The sequence below is a fragment of the Carassius gibelio genome, chromosome B17 (genome assembly GCF_023724105.1).
Source record: "Carassius gibelio isolate Cgi1373 ecotype wild population from Czech Republic chromosome B17, carGib1.2-hapl.c, whole genome shotgun sequence".
NCBI classification, from domain to species: domain Eukaryota; kingdom Metazoa; phylum Chordata; class Actinopteri; order Cypriniformes; family Cyprinidae; genus Carassius; species Carassius gibelio.
Genome location: NC_068412.1, coordinates 12,980,131 through 13,000,029, shown reverse-complemented (window position 1 = coordinate 13,000,029; position 19,899 = coordinate 12,980,131).

The following is a 19,899-nucleotide window of genomic DNA, read 5'->3' as shown; positions in this document are numbered from 1 at the left end:
GTAACCTGCACATTAAGGTGCTCATAGCCAGTTAGCTGCTGATGACAAAAGGTACACGAGGCGAGTATTCTACCCTGTCAGGAAGAGGCCACTGCAAAGTGTGCTCCGATATGTCTCCTATTCATCTGCGGTGGGTAATTACTTCAAACCCTATATTACCATGGTAATGAGACACTAGAGCACTGTCAACCCTTGCCAAGCAAAAACAAGGTGATCTGCAAGAACTTCAGACTGATCTTTTGTCTGTTGGCGGGGATGAGCTGTCTTTCAGAACAGTGTGTTTTGGGAGAAAGGAAAAGATTTTCTCACAATTTCTTCCTTTCATTGTTAAGATGCTGTGCGCATGAATAACTGTTTTGACATGACGACAGTAAAATCAGTTGTGCATTGTTTATAATCTGACCTCTTTTTCTTGGTCTGTTTATCATGAGCCGTAATAGTCTACTCATTGGACCAGTTGTATTTGGAATAAAAGGATTTGTTTAGAGTGTTGGAACAAGTTATGAATTCATTAAGATTCTACATATTCCAGTGCTTTGTGAGGTTGCTGGTTAGCATGGCCCAGATTGGATACTGGAACTGTACTCTATCTATCTATCTATCTATCTATCTATCTATCTATCTATCTATCTATCTATCTATCTATCTATCTATCTATCTATCTATCTATCTATCTATCTATCTAGATAAAAATGCTTTTCTTCATTGATGACCATTCAAAATATATTCTGACTAAACACATTTTTTTTTTTTTTTTGCAAGCAACAAATAGAATATAGCACACATGCCATGTTTTATGAAACTGCTTATTCATCTTCATGTTTCATTGATATACAAATTCAGTAGAAATGATATACAGTATATATATTTTTTTCAAGAAATTATTTTATTTTAAAATTTGAATTACTTTTGCATCACAGAAAATATGTCATCAAATGCAGTGAAAGTTCATTAAAAAACTTTTCACTAAATGTTAGGGTTTAAAAAAACCTTAATTGCTAAAAAAATTTTTTTCTTTTGTTAAATAGTGTGTTTTTAATTAGTCATATATTCTGGCTATATATTTCTGAAAACAAAATTACATATATGAACAGACCAAATAGCACACAAGCCGTATTTTACAATAACTTTAAAATTACATATTTTATTTATTTTTCTATTTTAAATTATTATTATTATTTTAATTTTAAAATAATGTTTTGGATGTTTTAAAAGGGATTTATTTATTTTTGCATCATAGATAAGTTACAGAACAATGATGGTCTAATGCAGATAAAAAGTAAAAAAAAAAAAAAAAAAAACTTCCGCAGTGGTTTATATGTGTTACCATAGCTTCAATGAACAGCATCAATAAGGACTTATAGTCCAAGTACAAGTTTTAATAAAAGCTTATATTTTTGCACCCTTATGTTAAATCGCTTTTGTTTGTTAGTTTTTTTATCCTCCAAATTTTTCTAATTTTTATCTATTTATTTATTTATTTTTAAAGGGATAGTTCACCAAAATTTATCTCTCAAATGGACCTTTGACACTCTATCTACAATCTCAATTAGGAGTGTCAACGGTCCACTTGAGAGATGGGTGGTGGTAATGCACTTATAAGTCTGTTATCCGCCATAAAGCAGAAGAAGAAGAAGAAGAAGAAAAAGAAGAAGAAGAAGAAGAAGAATGCCTCATGCCTTGGTTGTGAAGCGTGTTCACAAGAGTTGTAACAGTTCGTACATTGCGTGAATCAGAGGTAAAAAACAACAACAATATAAATACTTTTCACTTTCTTGCACAGACCGATCATTTTGTGTCTTTACACATCAATGTATCGTCACAAGCCGCGGGATTTAATATGGATTTGTCTGTACATGTTGTTTTTTACTCTCATAGATTCTGTTACCATTTGCCATGCACTGTATGACTGAGAGACTCCAACGACTGAAGCTTAAAATCATAATTTGTGTTCTACTGAAGAAACAAAGTCACCTACATCTCAGATACCCTGGGGGTAAGCAGATAAACAACACATTTTCATTTTTGGGTGAACTATCCCTTTAAGTGTGACACTCTAGACACTTCTCAACCTTTCCTCTAGCAAATTATCTGCTTGTATTAAAGATCTCTACCCGAAGAAGTGGGCTCAATATTATGATAATTTTCCTTCAAATCTTCCTAATAATAATAATAATATACAGAGGGATGAACATGACAAGTAAGTTGGAGTGCATTGAATCTCAGGTTACACCGGCTAAATAGCAAGTGAATGTTAGTCCAATAAAAAATTCAGCTGAGTAAATAAAACATCAGTATCTCCAAGCTCTGCCAGACACTGGGGATCGTGTGCGCATCACAAGCAGATCTGAATTTGCTGTGACAGATAACCTGTCCCAAATGTACAGTATGTGTCTATGTCTGCCTCCTCACACTGAAATAAACGAACAGTTGTATGTAATGTGTAAGTGCTTAATATTGAGATGAAATTTTGAAATCACGATAGTTATTCCTGCTACAGGAAACTTTTTGTTAGCGATATTTAAGGAAACAATAGTCTAAGACAACTGTAATGCAATTGGCTTTAAAATAATTCTGAAAAAAGATTATCAGTGATTCAGCTGAAGGTACAATTGTGTTATTTAAAACACTTTTGCAACGTTTAATTTGTTATCAGTGGTGTAGACAGTATTGTTTGAGTCATTTGAAATCGCTTTCATTATGAGCATGAACAGATCAAGCTTTAGATATGACATACCCAGAATTGTTTCACACAAGATGGCTTACAATAGCTAAACGTGTATTTTAAAAACCTGTCCTTTGTGTGTCCTTTTCACACACATATAATGACATGAAAAGACATGTACCAGGTGAAGGTTAAATAAAGAATTAGATTAAAAAAAAAAAAACACTGTGTATAATTACTGGCCCCAGTTAATTTCTGGAGCACTAATGGAAGCACATGGAGGGGTGAAATGTCTTGGTTGCATCATTTTATCTGCTATATTTTCACTGAATCTCTCTGTATCTTTGTCAAAAACAACCCACTCTGTCCTGCCGACTGTATCGCGTAATTATCCCTTATTGTTGATCACATTCTACATAACATAAGTTCAGATCTGGAACAAGACAAAGCACAGACACTGAACCCATCAGGCTGAAAGTGGTTAAATTGTGACATTGTTTATCGTTTCTCCGATCACAAATGCAGATATGGTTTTATGTTTATGTGGTGCGATGCAACGCAATGCATAAAAAGACAGTATATGCCATTATAATACGTAAGCATGTCCCCACTGGATGCAACAGATGCCTCATTTTGTAATGGGTTTTATTGGTTTTGTCTCGTCGCACCGGACACAGCATCACAATTTGGTAAGGGGCGTAACATTTTTAGTAACACGTTTTAGTACTTCTAAATTATTTTATTTCTATTTCTATTTTCTATTTAAACACTGCATGCAAGATGCATATGTTTGGAGTAAATAGCATAGAATGTGATAACAAGCTGAAAGCATCAATTGTGAACCTGAAGAAACGATTTGTAATTTTTGAAAAATTAGTAGGAAATGCTCAATTCTGGACTATTTCTCACACAAAGCAAATATACTGCTTTTTATTTATTTATTTGTTTATTTTGTACATTTTGGACGTTTCTCAATCTAGAAGCTGCATGTTTACATTATTTTTTAAAGCTCTATAGTAAAGTTTTGTTTCTGAAATAAGGCCACCATACATTCATCCATTACTCTCTTTACAGTGCATAGACACACACACAGACCCTCCTTCACACACAACCAGCTTATGGCTAAAACAGTTCGCCTCTGTGTCCACACTGGACCGTCCCTAGACAGGAATCCAATTAAGCAGCTCTGGTTTATCCTCATCCGATCCTTTTTTCTCCAGCACAAGTGAGGGGAGCGAGGGGCCACTGAAGCAGGTTTTCTTACAGCAGGAGTGGGACACAGGCCCACCAGCTCGAGGTCTGTGATCTCAATGCACAGGGCTGCCATGGGCACATTGAAAAGAAACAGAGAGAGTGGGGTTGATTGATACAGACGTCACATTGCAACCCTGCATTAGTCATGGGTTTGTGCATGAATGCACACATTTGCAGGTTGAGACTGTATTATTACAAAGAGGTTTGAGTGATCACTGACCCCTGTATCTCATGTCTCTCAAACCTCACCTCCTTTTGGCATGTCTGCCCTACACTACCCCCAAGGCCTGCTGTCAGCGGGGATCCTTCAATCCTGAGCTCAGCAGAACCTGCACCAGGACCTTCTCAGTTCAGTGGGCCAAGGTAGATAAGACAACAGGGTGCCACAATTTGCTGCATCTCTATATCAGATCAAATTGACATGGAGTGCAGCAGTTAAAAGATCTGAGAGCATCCTAGTCCAAGCTTAGAGAACTCGTAAATATTCTGTTTACATTACTAGTTAAGCTCAGTAGACAGATTGTGTGGCATGATGCGTATTACCACAGAAGGTAATTTCCTCTTTTCAGCAACAACTAGAAAGTGTACAGTGAGGTATTTAACATATTGTAGATCTAAATGGAGCCACTGCATAAACATCTTAAAAATATATATATATTTTTTCATATTGATTTTTTAGGTGTTTTAAACGTTTTTTTTTTTTTTTTAAGCATTATTTTTTAATTTTACGAAATCTATTTAAACTTAGCGGATAATGGCAGACAATTAACAGAAGCTTTTGCATTTTCCTAGAAGGTGTTTTTTTTTCTCTCTTACAGTGTATAAACTCTTACAACACATTCACAATAATTTTCCCCCTGAATTGCCACTAAGATGCAATTTCCATCACATCTCAAATCACCATTTATTCTGTGTAAAAAAAAAAAAAATGAAATTTTCAAATGAAGTCCTTAACAAATGTTCACGAGGAGATTGTTTATGTAATCCTGTCAATCATATCACAAGGGTATATGAGCAGCCGCTCGCCCTCATTCCCCTAACAACTCTTCCGGCTTCCCTCCTCCTCCCCATCATCACCATGATTCTAATATCCATTAAGTACTTATTCATTAATTAAATGATCCAGGAGAAGCTTAGAGCCTGAATCTTGCGCTCAAGCCTCTCTGTTACAGACAGTAAGCCAAATCTGTTTACTCACATCACATAAGGATTATATGGTCAGGCGAACTCGTGAAACAGTTCATGAAATAAAATTCCAGAATCCTTTGTCTTGATGATGTATCTTTCATGAATACTCACAATTAATATTTTCACCTTTTTTTTTTTTTTAAATGAGGCTTGATTGGAAGATACATACTATAAAATATTAGGTAACACTATATTTTTAGGGGTCCTTGTTACATGTGTTACATGTACTTACTATTATAATAACAATAAATTATGCATAACCAAACCCTAATCTTAAGTACATGTAATTAATATTACTCGGTTTTTTAATGTTAAATTACAATGCTCTGTTATTCCAAAATATTCTATTCATTGTGTTATTCTGTACTACAAAAATAAAAATAAAATAAAAAATCCATATTATTACTTTAAAAAGTAAAGTGAAAATATAGGATGATTACAAAAAAACTTTCTAATTTATACTAAATAAAAATCCACCTTGTTCCCAAATGTTCCCAAATGTGAAGAAACCATATGAAAAAGGAGTTAATGAATGGGAAATAGCCCAAAATTGTTCATGACATTTATTTTCAAACAAAAATATCACTAAATAATGTCACTATATATTCCAGAGCCTTGTCCACTTGGTTGGCTGTGTGTGGGGATAAAGGATCAAAAATCTTGAAAGCACGAGTGAATTAGCTCTAATTTACTATGATATGTGTCTTATGTATGAGACGCTGTGAAGCATCAGAAAAATGCAAGGAGTGAGTAAATAAATTATCCTGAAAGAGCGAGCACACAACAGCAACCTCGTACAGACTCCATGGAATCCTTATAAATATTTGTAAAGAGTGAGCTGTTTTCCAAGCAGAATAAATGGTGTGTTTTGTGTAAACGGACTGTAGAATCTTTTTAGGAAGGTTAATATATATATATTTTTTCGTTTATTTATGCTTGGGCCAAGAAAAAAAAAGTGACTTTGAAAAGGAAAAACAAGCAGCAAGATGTTAAAAAACCCCCACCCCTTTCTAACTATTCTGGGCTCACCTTGAGCTGCGTCCACACAGACCGTTTCCCCGTATCTTTCCCTCCCTGACAAACGAACGTGAGCCTCTGCGGTCCTCCACTCCGCCACGGCGGCACAAACAAGATCTGTCCACACATCACTCATTAATCTGCCCCCCACATCAGCCTCCATTAAAAATAACCCGCCCTGACAGCCTCAGAAAGGACGGCATACCTCCCGAACACCTTTTAGTCTCTCTCTCGGCCCGCACCCCCGCCCCTCCTTTCATTAGGCCTGTTTTGGAGTGTGCTGTGGTGTCTACACCATAACTAAGGCTGTTAGCATCTGTTTTACTCCAAGCAAAGTCAAAAGGTGCAGGGCTTTGAGGAGCAACCCCCTCTCCCGCAAGGATTCCCTCTCTGGCGCCCCCACCTCCCCTCCCTCCCTTCCTATTACTTTGCATACCCAGAAATGTCACCTTACTCCAGCAAGCTGTTACCATGCTGCCTCCATGCCAAAACAGCCAGCCTCAAAGGACACTGATGGATCCTGCATTTTTCAGTGATGGCTCTTAAAAGGCATTAGACGCCCGAGGCACCTCAGGCTTGGGCAACAGAAGAAGATGTGATATAATGGCGCTGGAACGAAGGACTGTGCCTCAAAGTCAAACCCAGCATGTGACACTGAGGGAGGTTTGGAGGGGTTGGAGAAAAAATGATTCCTGACTGCTGATATCTTGGCTGCGTCTGTGAGCCGGTCTGGACAATTGTGGAACAAGCATGAGCTTTTATATGGGAAGCATTTATTGCAGCACACTGAAGAAGATAGATCATGCTGCTTCATGACTCTCAAGTATTAATAGCAACTTTGATATTAAAAACATAACATTTTGATGCCGACTTGGACCGCCAAATCAAGACTCACCTTGATGACTGTCATGGTTAAAATAATTCACCTTCATTACCGTTTCCCAACAGAAAGGTCAAATATCAATGTGAATGATACATACATTTACTTAAACGTGTGTGGGTATGTGTGTGTAGTATGTATGTACAGTATGCATGTAAATCTGAAACAATAATAATGTAAGGAACAGCTCAAGGTCATCGATTAACATGGAGACAAACTACTAAAAGTTTCTCAAGAAAGACTCTCCTCAAAATGTAAACATGTCAAACTTATGAAAAGTAGTATAGTAACAGACTCTAGCCTAATTGTTTTTTTTTTTCATAAAAAGCTGTGAAAAGTATTGAAATTTGCAGATAGAAAACCCAGTGAAATGAGTTTGAATGGTGTTTTGAATAGCCCATCAAAGAGTTTGAATCTGATGAACAGTGTTTAAAAGGTCACATCCTTTAGGGACAGGAAGAAATCCAGGGAAGTGCTTGCACAGCATTTAGTACAGCCTTCCGTCACCAGGATGTAGTCTTGTAGGATGAAGTCTAAGAAATGTCTGTTTATGCTTTTTATAAACACAGTCTGTATTGTACATGCATTCTGAGTGTACAGTATGGGTAGATATAAATCTGCTTTACACTTTTAAAACAATGAGACAGAAACTGAGCTGCTTTGCATGACGTCTTAAAAAGTAGTACTCATGGCGCGAGATGCAGAAAAACAACAACTGTGAGATGCGACACAACTGACCTATTAACAGTTTAACAGTTTTTTAAAACAACCTTAGAAAAGCGTAGTGTACTTTTAAAGCATCCCTTTGAATGTTAAGAGTACCTTAATATTTTCAAGCCTCGCAACAAAAGCTTAACATTTTAAGACAAAGACAAAATGACGCATTTTTTCCATCACTTCATCGATTACAACCACAGAACAATGGGCAGCAAAATAACGGCATGTTATATTGTTTGGCTAAAGCCTCTTGTCGGTGCATAATGGTGGAGAGTAGCGTGTGTGGGAGTTTCCTGAAGGACTGGAGGACTCTCATGCACAAACGGCGCTTCAGGCCGGCTAGAGGACTCTTTCAAAGTGAACAATCTGTCTCCTCACTAAAGGTCTCCCTCGCAGTAAACAGTATGTGATACTGTAGTGAAGGACGGTCACGGAGTGGCTAATCGGATGGACACAGCGAGTCTCCACTGGCGGATCGAGAACAATGCAGCTGCGGCTGCTTAAGAGCAGCGGGTCCTGAGGCGCGACGCTGAACTGCGACCTTGCTCGTATAGACCAGTCCCTGCCAGTACCTCTTTGACAAAACTTATGATTCATATAGCCCTAGTGCACTCTTTCCCTCCATCCATTTCTCTCGTTCTCACTCTCTTTTTCTCATTGCATGACCTTTACATCAGATTGCTGATAGTTATACTTTCCCCCCACCCCTCGGATGTCCTACATATCACAATAGCCTTGCCTTAAGTGAGAGCAAAACTCTTTATGACTCTCTCGCAATCACATGTGTAAAAAACACAGCTCGCATTGTCTCCAACCTCTGGCAGTGCCTTAATTAGAACACACTAAGGCTCCTCTTTGGTGTCTCTCTTTCTTTTTAGCAGTATAATTAGATTAGTGTCGGAGACCTGGTGTAATCGCTCCGAGGGAAGATGAAGGAGTGGGAGCGATGAAGGGAGACAGGTGGCCTCTCTTCGCTATTTTTCCCCTCTCGTGCTCCGCTGCAGGACAATACGTGGAGACAAGACGAGGTATGGCCCGGCCCCCTCCCTTCCATCCCCTTGACAGGTGCTCCTTCGATGCAGGTGTTTTGTGAGAGCAGTCTGGTTTCAATAAGTGCGCGTGGGTGCGCGAGTGTGACCTCCACCCATCACAAACTGCTTGTGTTTAGATGAGACACAAGAATGTACCAAGTTACTTAAAACAAAACCCCAAGCATCAAAGTGGACGCACCTTGAAGGCATCTGAAGTAAAGAAATGGGAAGGCTGTCAATAATACTATGGATTTTCATTGTGTTTATGTTGCTGATATACTTATGTTGTGTCGACCTCAAACCCCTCAAGAGATAAATGACCCTTTTCCCGCCCTTTTTGCTTTTCTGAAGGTATCTTGAAATCTAACATTACTGTCCAAATCTCATTTTGCCTCCAGAACTCAAAGCTATTCAAGAGACCATTAAGATATCTAAAATAGGATGGGCTCGAGATATGAGACTTCTGGGATGAATCCAGTTTTCTAAAGAGTGCCTGAAGTGGAACGAGGATTTTCACTTTGGTTGAGTGACGTCTTAAATCATGAGTTGATGTGAACAGGGAAGGTATAAAATTTGATCTATCAAAATGGGCAATGCATTTATTGATCAATAAGTGTTTACATCCATACAAGTAAATATATAAATAAATCATAATTAATTGCTTATTTGTTTCTTCACTGATTTGGTAGACTGTTCTATTGGCTATGGTAGTCACAAAGGAACCAATATGAAAGTCTAAATTCTAAAGGTGCACACAAATAACTACCTGTGTAAATCAAAAAGGGACTCAATTAATAAAATGAAGCAGACATCCAGAACACACTCTGGTCACCATAAATAAACCATTACTGAGGCTCATGTCACAGGGATGATGTAGGCATCCATTAAGGGCACTGGAGAGAATATGTGTGAAGATTGCTTGCTTGTGGCAACAACAACTGCCAAAGCCAAGTGCTCTGCTCGACCACAGTGAAACAAGAGGAGACGATACTATTAAAGTGCACTTGTTGAAAGAACAGAGCATCCGAGTGGCCACTATCCAAGCCAAGAATTTGACTTGTTAAAACAAACCAAAACATAAACCATTAACTTGTCAATGACCAAATGCATCTAACCTAAAACTAATCTAATGCACATTATTATCCCATTACTGCTATAAACCTTTACCCTGCAAGACCAACTTAAAAACTTGAAACTAAATCTTAATGTACCTTGTAACCTGACCAGTTAACACTCATCGCATTCATTATGATACCAAGCAGATGTCAACACTACTCATAAAGAGCAGGAGAGTTTGTTTTCTCATGTGTTGGGTGACATGACAGTAAGACAGTCATTGAGTATTTACTCAAGGCTCTAAGGCCATTGTTATCCCTCAGCCTCTCCCTAAGGTCACAGGCATCAACTTAATTAAAGCTGACACACTGAAACATCATCCCTACAGCTGGTTCAACAAACCTGTCAAAACACAACAGCACCCATACAGGTTTAAGAAATATAGATCTGATTAACAATTTCCTTGATCTGAGAGGAGAAGACAGCTTGAACCTAAGAGGAAACTGACTCATAAAGTGGTCCCTCCATCAGCATACATGTTTGATAAAAACTGAGTTTGTGTTAAAGCACATTTAAATAGTCCTTGGATTTAGATCATTTCAATGACACTTTCTTTCTTAGTCTTTACGCCAAAGTCCTTTTAAGTCATGTCACTTGGTGGCCATCGTTGAAATGCCTCTCGGGCATACAAGTGGAACTCCTGTCTCTTTGAATGGGGAAGCATCAAATTCTCCAAAATGACTACATTTCATATTTGAAATCACCAAAGAAATCTGATAACAACTGTGTCATAAATGTTGTTACTTTTCCTCAAATAGCATTATAAAAAGCATATTATTCAGGCTAGATCAGCCAGTATGCATGTGCAGTCCTAAGTGCACTCTCAGAGTGTTGACTATAGTAACTGGGATTTCTAACAGCAGCTGCAGTGACGTGCTTTACTGATTAGAAATTGGCTCTTTCATTCAGAAGGCGGACCTTCCTGCAATTGGGCGACCATATTGAGCGTTGCATTTTTCCCCATTCAAAACTATACAAGTGACATGTCTTGGGTATTCTATAGTCTTTGGTTACGCCAGTAGGTGGATACAAGTCTTTATAAACACTTCTATAAATCTATTCCTTCAAAATAATGATTCATTCAAATATAAAAAAATTGACTGTCATGACAAATGAGCTATTAAATCATTCATTCACTTGATATGTTATTAAAAAAACAGCTTTCAGATACATTTTTAGCCTGATTTACACTCTAACAGTTTTCAGACCAATGCCCAAAATCAAAGAGAAGTCGGTGCTCGTTCACGTGAGTGACAATCTCGTAGTGTGTTGTCAAAGATGCAATCTGAGAAGAAGTGTCAATGCATTGCGATTCTCGTGAGATATCTGGCCCTGTCAGTGACTTACAGTCCTGCAGTATGAAATGGGTTTTTACTGGAAATGACGGTGACAACCTACAGCCAAAGTGCAGTGTGAGAAGAGCAGCAATCCGATGACTTTGAAAATAAAGCAGTGTGTGCCTGGCATTAGCACCACAACTATAGTGTGTTGACATGCTCTCTGATTTGACATTGTTTTGTGGAACAAATATAGACCAAATTTCTTGCTGCATTTTGTCTAAAAGGCAAAAAGTAAGTTACTCAGTATTAATTTATTGTATAAAATGCTTGCATCTCTTTTGACAACTTTTTGGTTTCACTTTAAACATTGATTCATGACAAATAGGGCAATCTATAGAAATCACGTGTCTTAATTATGTCACAGTAAACTTAAACTACAAAAGAGGCTATAAGTCATCAAAAACAAATATAATCACAAAAGTCACCAGCAAAAACATGACACAACACTGAATGTTTAAAGCCAGCCTTGTTCAAACTTTGTGAACCTATACACAAGTAGAAAACTTACACTTACCATTGATTGTTTGGAATGGAACCATTTGGAAATACATAAATAACGTTCACTTGAAGGCCTCATACTACACTCCCCTGGTACAAATTAAACAATTTGATTGGCAGATGAATCAGATGATTGAAAATTCGATTTTAATCATATGTATTCATTAAGAATTTTTGCATGTCACCTTCTAAAAAAAATAATTATTATTAATTGGGTAAACTTTAACATGAATTTTTTTTTTTTTTACTGCACTGTAGATGGCAGCATGCTTGATTTAGCTAGCTTTAATACAATGTAATAAATTTTTTTATTAAAATTAAGTGTTATTAATAATGAAAAATAGACATTTATCATTTTTTTCATTGCCTATGCTGTTATTTGTGAAATGTTGTTTTTTTATTACTTTTTGTGTATATGTTGTTTGTTTATTTATGTTTTTAGAATCTGCACAGCACATTGATCAACTTGTTGTTTTTAATCATGCTTTAGAAATAAATTGCCTTGCCTTTCCTTAAAATATTTTAAATTCTATTTTAAATTCAAAACATAAATGTTTTCAGGACTGTGGATATATAGTATACTGTACACTGTGCATTTGCAGTAGAGCCTTTTATACATTTTTAAATAACATGCATATATGAAACAATGTACAGTATAATTTTACAATTACAAGCAATACAACACAATACTACAATGCAATAATTAGAATGTAATTTTAAATAATTATAGGCTGAATATATTGATGAGATTAAGAGCTTTGACATTTTTTGAATGTATGAAATAGACTGTAATATAAATAGGATTTAATAAGTTCATAAGTTTAGAATTGAATGTATGTAAATGATGACATCAAATACCTTATCCCGAAAAACTGGTTGGCTTGTTTTCATCTCATTCACCTTGTAGTCACATTCGCAAATCAGTTGGGCAACTGGGCAGACATGGTTGCCCCATGGATTTGCCTGCTTAAGTGCATATTAAAATATGTGTCATTCTGGGTACATTCAAAGGCGTTTTCCACACATCCACAAAATGTCAGTCTTTCAAATGGATATCAGCATGACACCCTGCAGTGAAGTGTAAAATATTTGGGAGTGGGGGAAAAGAAAAAAAAAAAAACTTTTGTTTTACCCCTCCTATTAGAGACGTGATCACGCACACACACACACACACACACACACACACACACACAGAAGCCTTTTAATTAAGATTTTATGTATTAAGATGACTCCCCCTCCGAGCAATCATTATAATTGTGTTTTACTGGCCTTGAAACTTGTTTAGGCAAGGATCTTGGCTTTATTACAATATTTTCCCAGAGTCTTTCAAGCAAAGACTGTTTTGATGACGTGCTTTCACCCTACACATGACTCTTTTGAGAGCATTCTAATGCTTGTTAATGAGAGAGTCCCACTTTCATTCGAACACAGCTTTCATTAGTTAAATGCCTGCTCCTTGGGGGACGCAAGATTTTAATTACCAAGAGGCCGTTCCTAATTCTGACCGCTTTGAGAAGCATGCTTGGAATATTCTCTGGCAGGCTTCATTTGTTTTGTCTTCATTCTTGCAGTTTTTGAGGAATTCAGCTTCGCAAAAATTAATTTCAGAGAGGAGCTTTTCAAGGCTGTGCTTAGTGGTTAAATATATATAAATGAAGACCGCATTTTTTAAAATTAGACCACATTGTCTTTGAAAAAGTGTTTTCACAATTTGTACTGAATATGTTACTACAGAATATATTCACCTCATAGTAAATATATTAGAAAAGCCTGCATGCACTGAACCATGAATGTGTTCATCTTAATTTAAAATGCTGTTGTGTGGTAACAATTACTTTGCTAGCAACACAACAGACATATCATGCTCAGCCAGGAGTAGCACTAGCTTGTGGTGAGATCCTTTGACAAGTAGTGCAGTGACTGCAGGCACTGGAAAATTACTCCTAGCCGTTAGCTCCCGATGCTAATTGTTTGTATTAAACAGTGTCTGACAGGAAAGGAAGTGCACAGAGGCGCTGAGAGCAGCGACAGGTCGTGTTAGCGTGGTGACAGTTGACTGGGCAGCCTGGAGCGGAGCTGGAGAAAGACTCTAATCTGCCCTGCTCGTTACTCTTGCAGCCCGTGGCACCTCTGAGACCTCTTGTTCTGTGTAAGAAACCCACAGCAGCTACACGCTACACCACAGCCGTACTCACTAAGAGAACATGTTAAATAACAGTATGACTTATGCCCCAGGAAAGGACAGTCACTTCAAAACATGTATAATATCCTTTTGTTATTTGATATTGTTACTGCTGTAAAGCCATAAGAAGTTGGAGTATTTTAGGAATTTCTTTCCCCCACAAATATATATATATATATATATATATATATATATATATATATATACATAAAAAAAAATATATATATATATATATTATATATAAGTGGTATAATCCCACAGCTCTTTTGAATCAGGTCTTTCCAATTAATCAGTTGATCCACAACACAGCTGTCACATATGGCTTAAAAAATTCAGTATTGTCATAACTTATGTTTTTGCTGATTTTGTGTTTTCAAACTTAATAAAGGAATAGCTAAAAAAAGAAAACATACTAAAAATGAAATCATCCTTAGGCCATCCGAGATGCAGATGAGTTTATTTCTTCATCAGAAAGTTTTGGAGAAATGTAGCATTACATCATTTGCTCAACAATAGATCCTCTGTAGTGAATGGGTGCCGTCAGAATGAGAGTCCAGACAGCTCATGAAACATATGACAATAATACAAGTACTGCAAGTAATATATGAGCTGCATGTTGTAATATACAAATCCATCATCCCAGATTTAACATCAAATCATAATTTTTCTTTCTCTGATGGAAAAAGTCACCTTGACTAAATCAGGAGAGAAATATGTACAGATGAAGCACTAAAACAAATATGCTGGTGCATTTTGATGTGAGAGGAAGACACACTTTTCACTGGAGGAAATATTGTGCATTATGGAGACATATTCTGGTCAAAAGCAATGGTTTAAAGTTTAGACTCTCATTCTGATGGCACCCATGTATTGTAGAGGATCTATTGGTGAGCTAGTGATTTAATGCTAAATTGCTCTAAATTTATTCCAATAAAGAAACAAACTCATCAACATCGTGGATGGTCTGAGGGTGAGTAAATTCTCAGCAAATTCCTTTAAAAGCTTCAGTCCCCAATTACAATTTTAATTGTATAGAAAAGAGCATCCATTACATTATTCAAAATGTAATCCTTTTGTAATCCACACAATTCATATGGATTAGAAACAGGCAGAAAATGTATTTATTTTATTTTATTTATTCATTTTTTTATTGTGGTAGTGGTGGCTATTACCAACATAATGCAGAAGTAGAAGAAGGACTAGAAACTGAAAACAAAGACCCTCACAGCTGAATAAAGGTAAAAAGGAAATGACTAAATCAGTGCTGAGGAGTGGGGAAATCTCCTAAGTGATTTTCTAGGCTGTTACACACGCTGTGCGGTGAGTATTGAGTGATTCCCAGAGGTAGTTAAGACCGCTTTAGGCTAGTTTAGACTCATCTTAAGAAGATGGAAACACGACTCTGTAAATGTTTGTTCGACTGGTGGTGTCTGGGGGGAGATGGTAGCTCCTTAAAGCTATTACAGCAAATCAAACACATAGAACAGTTTATTGCTATGAACGCCATTTTAAATGTGTAACTACTTGGGGACTGGTTAGGAGATAAATGAAGAACATATGGAACATGAGCGTTAGCCTTTTGCAGACTGCATTAAGTGTGTCCACACTAGCTCCAGGCTGAGACAAGAGGAGAACAGAGTAGCGGGCACTGACCCTCTCAGGCCTCTTGCCCCAGCAGATGGAGGAGAAGGCAGAGCGGGCACAAAGTGCTGGCACTGTCCATTTTGGCACCACTGGAAAGTGCCAAAGCAAAGCAGAAAGCCAAGATGTGTATCCTTTGTCTCTCTTCATAAACACAGCCTCCCCACACCCAACAGGCAACTGTATTTTCTCTCAGGTTAATCACTTTTTTAAATAAAAATAAAATAATTAAATTAAATAAAATCAACAGATGATCTGTTGTTTTTCTTATTTAATAATTTTATTGTTTAAACCAAAACCATGAATGATAATAGCAGAAAGCTAAAATAATCATGCAATGCAGAAATAACAGGTATAATGAATATTCTGGGTTTAGAACAAGCTTTGCTCAATAAACAGCACTTATATAATGCTGAAAAAATGAAATATGACATCCTTTTTCTTTTTTGCATAGAAGAACTTTTTTTTTTTTTGATTATAGTGAGATGCTTACAATAAAAGTGAATGGGGCCAATCAGTAAACGTAAAAATACTTTTCAACTCTTTCAACAGTACAGTTTAATTTAGCAGTGCCCTTGCCATAAAAATCATAATGCCTAAAAAAAAAATGATTTTCAGCTTTACTGAAATTTTATAAAAAAAAAAAAAAAATGCTTCACATTTCTGCCTTTAAATCTAGAAATATTTGTAAGTACCTCACCATAACCACAAAGCTAAAATCATTTTCATGTGGAAATTATGCCACAAATGCTGTTGACTGATCTAAACTGGTACTTAGTCCAGAATATTTCTTTAAACTAGATGTTTATGAACCGTTTCTTCACATTTTTACATTGTGGATGTTAAATAATCATTAAGATGCTTAGTTAAATGTGTGTACTGTGTGTCATGCGAAAAGCACTCACAGTGCCCAATTAACTAATTAGCATGTCTCAGTTGACTCATTACTGTTTTTCAATCCTTCAACTGTTTTTGAACATATGTAACACTTATGCTCAGCAATCACAATGCAACTCCCTCTGAAACACAGCTCCACTTTATAACAAAACTATCGCCACAAGAAAGAAAGAAAGCGAGGCAACGGCAGACAGAAGAGAGGTTTTTTTTTTTTTTTTTTTAGCCGGCTCCTTTGGAAGGAGCTTCTTGCCAGGCCACCTGTCTGTGAGCATGCCAGCTGTACGTTTGCGCTGAGGAGTGTCACAAACGCTCCACGCTTCCAGCAGCACATTAGCTGCACTTGGCACTTCTTCCTCATGTGAAGGAAGAAGCGGCGAGAATCAGATGGATACATTTTGCCTGGGGTTGGGCGGGTGGTTCTGGGGAAGGGGGTGGTGAAGGTTGAGTGGCTGTCGGGTTTTTCCTTCATTTTTTTTCCCCTCTTTTGGTTCAGTTCAAGAGAAGGAGTGCCAGTGGAAAGCAGAGACACCTGGTGCTGCCTTCAAGCAGCAGCTAAGTGGAAAGGACACCTTAACCTCAGCTACAGTACGTCCATCTTCTCAGAGAAGCGTTCAAACGGCGAAATGGTACCCAAACTTCAATCTAAATCATTAGATTGCATCCAAGCATTAAATGCAGAAGGCCAAGTAAAGACAGCGCTAAGGGGGGCCAGTCTATGGCGAGCTTTCAGTGAAGTTTCTCTGAAGGTTTCTGAAGAAACTCAAGTGTTTTTATTTGTTTATATTCTTTTCAGTTGGACATAAATGGGCTTTTCGGAAGCTTTGTTGTGGGGTAAACAAAATCTGTAGGGTTTAAATGAAATAATTGTTACTAAATAAAACAGTGGCATTCTTTTAGAGTCGAGATTAAAAGGATTATTCTTCGCTCTTTGCTGTCCTTCTTCTCCTTACTGGTCTACGGTGAGGCCTACCGCTCTCACACGGGCAAATTAGCAGCAATCAGCTCCCCTCCCCAAGGAATCTGAGTAGTCAAGATAATTGCAGCAACATTTGCCAACAACTCTGACACAACCTGACATTTCCAGGAAAGGTAAATGGCTAAGGCACATCGCTGGGAAGGAGAGATGAGCTGATGAAAAGCCATTATGGACACTATAATTGGATAAATCGCCATCAAAGTTAAGAGTAAGACGGATGACAGTGGATATTGACAAAACAAATATTGGTGAAGCTTTTTAACACATGCACAAGTGTGTAATGCATAATTGCAAAAATGAGGTGGTTAATTTTTGGATGATATTCATGTAATAAAGTATATCAGTTTGCAATATTATATATAATTCTACATCTTGTAGTTCATTAGTGCACAAAATAATAATAATTTTAATTTTGAGAAAGTTAGCTAAACATAGATTCATTTAATATCCAATGCCTTGTAGTGTCAAAATTAGAAAGCATTAAGAATTATAATAAATGTAAAAACTATTCATTAATTATTGAATTTTGCACTCATGATTACTTGATTGAATCATTGATTGCAACATGATTACATTTCATATTCCCTTGTGATACAGATTTCGTTTTTAAACCACCATTATAAATCCGTTTACTTTTTCCAGTTCACATTTTCAGATGTAAAACATCATAACAATAAAAGAGGAAAACATAGGAAAGAAACATTAGAAAAAATGTTTTATAATAATATTGATTGGAACTATACTATGGGAAACATGAGGAACAAATACAACCTAAATAAATTGCTCTCAGATATGGGCAATATGAACAGTATTACATCTGATTCTCATGAAATACAGTTTTCCCACCCTCCGATGTTCTTCCAGCACCTGAAAACAAGATCTGTAGAGCTGTTATCTGCTCAGTGAGAGAACAGATGTGTTTGCTAGAGCGCTTCATATCGTTCCATGAGGCAACAGGAAACACTGTAATGACACAGTGTGTTGTTGTAGCCTGGTTTTTCCTTTCAAATAAACACAGACAAAGCAGATTGATGGGAATTCAGCTCACACATTCTCTTTATCTCTTTATCTTTCTCTGCCCCTATACCTGGGCTCATTATGTTGTGCCAAGATATTTTACTGAACCTTTTGTTTTTGAGTTTGTAAACAAGAATGAACAAAAAGTTTCATTTTGTTTTGCTTGTTTTGTTGTTGTGTGTTTTTTTGTTTTGTTTAGCATTGCTTTTTTGTTGTTTATTTGTTTGAGTTTTGTTTTATTATGCATAGTTTTTTTGTTTGTTTTTTTAAGTTTTGTTTTATTAAGCATTGCTTTTTGTTATTTTTGTCAGTTTTTTGCGTTTTTTTAAACATGTAGCTCAAACAAAGTGCAACAGAGCAGGGGGGTTGATTATCTACAGCATTTTCAAGAAATTCAAATTTGTTCAAACTGTGTCAATCATAAAGGTGATAGATTGTTGCCACCATCTGTGTGACTTATTGTACTGCAAATTAATTCCAACACGACTGACTGGTCAAAAGAAAAGAAACGCCTCCTCTAAAGAATCCCTTATAAGTTCCTCTTCTTCTTTGTTATAAAATAACTGCTCTAATGTGGCAAAACAGAAGTAGCCTTCCTACAAAGCAAAACAACACAAGGTTTTTTTCCCGCTACCCTGCCCCCTCACTCCACTCCTCCTCACTGCCACCCTCTTTTGTGTCTCTCTCTGTTTTTCTCAGTCTCTCTTTTCCTCACCTCTTCTCCCTGCATTTTATTTCACAGAGGTGAAATTGAGTCCTGGAGTCTGTCAGGTCTCGTCCGACTCTCTCAAGGTGAGAGGACATGCCTCCCCTGGCCCGGTGCCGGTGGGTTCTCCCATCTCGCAGAACCGTTTAGGGAGATGGGATGGACAGTGAGAGTGACAAGGAGGTCAGTTCCGCGGCTTCCGGGGAGAGCAGATGGCCCTCGGTGTGGGCTTTTTTGTCCATCATTGTTTTTCCTTTGCTTGTTTTTTTTTTTTTTTTTTCAGGGGAATGTGGTGAGAACACAATGGCCTGGAGTGAGTGAGTTAGAGCTCATGGCAGGGAGAAGGCCAACGCAGAGCTCTGGATGTTGGGTCTAAATCCCCTTTACCTCAGGGAGGGACTAACAGCTCTCTTCCAGCCAAGGTTACTAAAGACCCATCCAGCCATTGCTCTGTTTAACCCAAAGAGAAAGTAACAACCTGGCGTACCCTGCAACATTCAAGGGTAACTTGTCCTTAACTTTAATTATATATTTAAAGGGATAGTCCTCCAAAAAAATCATCATTCACTCACCCTCATGTATTTCCATACCTGTGTGGCATTTCTTTTCTTTGGAACAACAAAGAATATATAGAGAGAAAGCAGAGAAAGTCAGTGTGGTCCAAAACAACAACACTGGACCCCACTGTCTTTCACTGTATGGGCAAAACAATATTTTTCATATCTTCTTTAGTGTTCCAATGAAGTCATAAAGGTTTTAAATTACATCGGAGTT